Source organism: Macrobrachium rosenbergii, chromosome 3, assembly GCF_040412425.1.
Source record: "Macrobrachium rosenbergii isolate ZJJX-2024 chromosome 3, ASM4041242v1, whole genome shotgun sequence".
NCBI lineage: Eukaryota > Metazoa > Arthropoda > Malacostraca > Decapoda > Palaemonidae > Macrobrachium > Macrobrachium rosenbergii.
Window position 1 is genome coordinate 37,686,477 of NC_089743.1, and position 4,306 is coordinate 37,690,782.

The window sequence follows — 4,306 nt, forward strand, 5'->3', positions numbered from 1 at the left end:
CCTCAAAACAAAACATTTTCTTATGAACGTGATGAAATATCCCTGTTTACCGCTTCCCTCATTTTCAAAGTTTAGAAAATTCAGGCAGACTGGTGTCTATTAAACCTATGCGTTTGATCAATTTATTAACTAACTGCTACTACTGTTTACTTTAGAATAAATAAATTTATTGTTATTCCAAGTAGCTATATTTCCACGCATCGTATCACAAGCTGACGGCTTATGTGTCAGATGAAACACTGATCGTATACGCTTTCTAAGCTTTCTATATTTACAATGACTTTAAGACAAGAGGTTTTGCTTTCGTTAAGATATAAAATCCTGTTTTCAGACAGTTTCATCGGAACATAACAACAACAGAAGCAGTATGTATAGCAACAAGCAAACCACGTTTAAATATCCAGGTGGGAGGGCACAGAGCTTTGCCATCTCACCACCCAAGAAGCAGGATTCGCGGTCAAATGGAGCCACGCCCAAACACTGCAAACGAAGAAATCAATAATCTTATTGGGAATATAAGACGCAGAAATAGAATGTAAAACCAATATAGCAATGCAGTCACACCATGTTATTATGGAAATATTAAGTGTATGTAAAGAGAGGGAAGTCGAGAGAGCGAGAAAAGATAATTAGTCACCCAATTTATATCTAACCGTGATACATTTTTTTTTATCTAACCGTGATACATGAAAAAATGGTAAACTCAAACAACATTATGCAGTATAAAACTAAATACAAACTGAATACAACATCTGCTACAATTTTATCCTTCAGTAAACTCAAAAACGACCAAAGCCCAAAGTCCTTCGAGCGAAGAAACCGTCCACAAAACAAGAAAAAGCGAGAAGAGAGAAATTTCAGGTACAATTCGGGGCTGAAATTACCTGGGACGCGAAAAAGAACTGGAATGTAATAACATAAGACACAGCTATTGGTTTCTTTGTCGACCTCCTTCTCTCTCAGGTCTCGAGAACGTTTGAACGAACGCTTTTGACTCTGGGGAAGCCTTGGGGAGAGAGGGAGAGAGAGAGAGAGAGAGAGAGAGAGAGAGAGAGAGAGAGAGAGAGAGAGTTGGAAAGACAGGAGAGCGAGTGCAGGAACACTCGAAAAGACGAAATCAAAATCATAATCCAGCAGGCAAGGAAAAGACACACTTTCAACAATTGTTTTGCGAGAGAGAGAGAGAGAGAGAGAGAGAGAGAGAGAGAGAGAGAGAGAGAGAGAGAGAGAGAGAGAGAGAGAGTTGGAAAGACTGGATGCAGGAATAGCCGAATATGCATTCTTAAAAGAGTGTTTCAATACGCACAGAAAAGATTTATACTTTTAACAATCGTTTTGGGAGAGAGAGAGAGAGAGAGATGGAAAACAGGGTGCAGGATTAGATGAATACAGGAGCTTAAAAGAGTGCTTAGGTATAGAAAAAGTTAGAAAAGTTAGAGAGAGAGAGAGAGAGAGAGAGAGAGAGAGAGAGAGAGAGAGAGAGAGAGAGAGTGTTGGAAAGACTTGGAGAAGGAATAGCCGAATATACAATCTTCAAAGAGTGCTTCAGTACACAAAGAAGAGATATTATTTAACAAGAGGTTTGCAGAAAGCTGTAAAGATAATTACTCAGTAAATTCAATTTTAATGTCATCCTACTTGAAGCCAATGAAACTAAGGGAATTTAAACTAAGAGAATAACAGTGAAAATTATAATGAATGATTGCAGGGTATGAATAAGAGTGGATCTAAAATTAAAGGATCATACTGAATAGGTCTTTGTCTGAATGTCTTGAATAAGAAAGTATAAACACTTTTTATTTATCTTTAATCTTTACAAATACGAAAGTAATCGTTGTATGTTGTATGATAATCAGTTTCTTACACTTTTATATATCCATTTTATACTCGTATTTCTTTTCTCTAGGTGTCTAAAATATTCACATTTTTCTTAATGAATCTTCCTTCTACGCTAAGATTATTTCTAACATGTGTAAGGACTTAAGAAATGCAAGTATGAAAATGAAATCCACTGGCTATTCACATTGAGTAAATGCTCAGCTACACAAGAAGACAAACAAACAGACAGACATCCGTAAAGGGAACAGAAACCCAAATGAACTGCAATTTGTATCTGTGAAGGCATAATACCGCCCCAGAGTTTGCATATCAAACGAGCCTCTGCAGTACCCTGCGAATGGGTTTCGTGGGACAAGCATAATCGAAGAGTATTAGTGAATGCACAGTTGTAAGGATAAATATTTTGAAGTAATATTTTTGAAAATAGTAGTCTTAAGGTACTTTTGATAACTACTTCTTTGTCTCTTTCTTTTTTCTTTCTTATGTACAGAGTCAAGATTCTTAGGCCGAAATTTTTTGTTATCAGTAATATGTTCATATTTTATGGTTAAGGGAATATGGAAAAGAACGTATTAAGAAAATAGTACTGTATGACCAGCGTACATTTACGATCAAATAAACATCTTTTATTTCCTTATAAGAAAATCAATAACGTTGACAGTATAATACAAATTTCAATAACTGGCTGAGCGGTTTAACAACAGATCGCATTTGACACAAACACACACACACACACACACACATATATATATATATATTATATGTATGTATGTATGTATGTATATATATATATATATATATATATATATATATATATATATATATATATATATATATATATATATATATATATATATATATATATATTGAATTAGTTACTTAAGCAGCCAAACATTCGTAAACAAGTACAGAGCTTGACTAAGATACAGGACCCTAGAAGCGAAAATATAAAATAAGTACTTCTTAACTTACACCTTTTACATGACGTGGGATGGAAGAATTATTATCCTTTCAAAATCACGCAGTGAGAAGGGAGTCAAAGAAAGAAGAATTCCTATTTCCTTTCGCTCTTCAGCTTTTTTTTAACATAAAATATGAACCAGTTTTGGACCTTTTAATATAGGGACCAACCTCCTTTGCTATGCAAATCATTCGTCTGAAATGGAGCGCTTTTCGAGTTCGGCGTTGTGGCCAGAATTGGTGGTTCCTGGAGGTCCTGAGACATCTGATCTAAAAGAAGGAGACCCTCAATTTATCATTTTCTTTGTTCAGTGTTTTCTACATCTGTGAATGTCAAAGGCTGCTCATTTCCACTGAATATTTTTTGCGTTCATAAACCTTGACTGGTTTTTGAACGATTTATGAAAATTGTATAGTTTAGTGATCACCCACAGGGGAGGTCTAAATATCTGTTGCACATGTCACTGTTTCCTTATCTGTTACATCTCTTATATCTTTTGATATTTTTCGTTATCTCTTCAAGACGAGGTGGCCGAGTGGTTAAGGCGTTGGACTGCTAATCCAATAGGGTCTCCCTGCGTGGGTTCGAATCCCATCCCCGTCGAAGGATACCTTTTCTGAATGAATATCACTCGTTCCCCAAATCATTGCATACATAAAATGATGTGTTTGGGTTTCCTAGAAAAACCTGCAAGCATTTGTTGACTTGAGAAGTGAATAAAGAAGTAATTAAGTACCTGTTTGTTACTCGACTGTTACGGGCCGTAGCTCGATTAATAGGAGAGAGGAAGAGAGACAGGGAAGTCTATAAATAGACGTTAGTTATCAGGACATCGTCAAAATGTATAATTTATAGGATCGCAGATGGCTGGCCCTGGACGAAGCAATCCTCATTTCACGATGATGAAATGCAATCTCTCTCTCTCTCTCTCTCTCTCTCTCTCTCTCTCTCTCTCTCTCTCTCCCTTTTCCAAAGGCTGCGATATGGCAGGAATATTAAATGGAATCTATTCATAAGATATCCTCTCACTCTCTCTCTCCAAAATAACAGCGAGACTAACCTTACCTAATCGATCACAAAGAAAATATCCAACAGTAATATTACGCAGCCTCCAGGATGTAGTAGAAAATTCTATAAATATGGGATAAGCTGGAATTTTCCAGACTTGAGGAAGAATCCAGTTTGCAAGTCCATAAACAGGTTGGAAGGAGCTGCTCCTACTTGGAACGTCATATTCCAGACGATGGTAATTTACAGTAGGGGTACTGGATAAAATTGGGAATTATTTTGAGTATGGTATTTCGTGCACCTGTCGTATGGGAAGTTTCAGTTATAAGATGGAAATTTGGTATCATAAGTTAAATATACCTCATTAATTAGAGCTTCAGACTGATGATTATACGCTAATTAAATCCCACTCTCACCAGATTTGGTAATAATAAGATTAATTCAAATCTTGTTTGATAAATATTTACATGTACTTTAGCTATAATAATTGAATTTAGA

General features: G+C 35.9%; 1 non-coding gene across 1 annotated transcript; it reads left to right on the forward strand.

Annotated features, from left to right (window-relative positions):
• Positions 1 to 3,321: 3,321 nt before the first annotated feature.
• On the forward strand, positions 3,322 to 3,403 carry TRNAS-GCU (transfer RNA serine (anticodon GCU)). Its single transcript has one exon. It is a non-coding gene; the product is annotated as a tRNA-Ser (tRNA).
• The last annotated feature ends 903 nt before the right edge of the window (positions 3,404 to 4,306 follow it).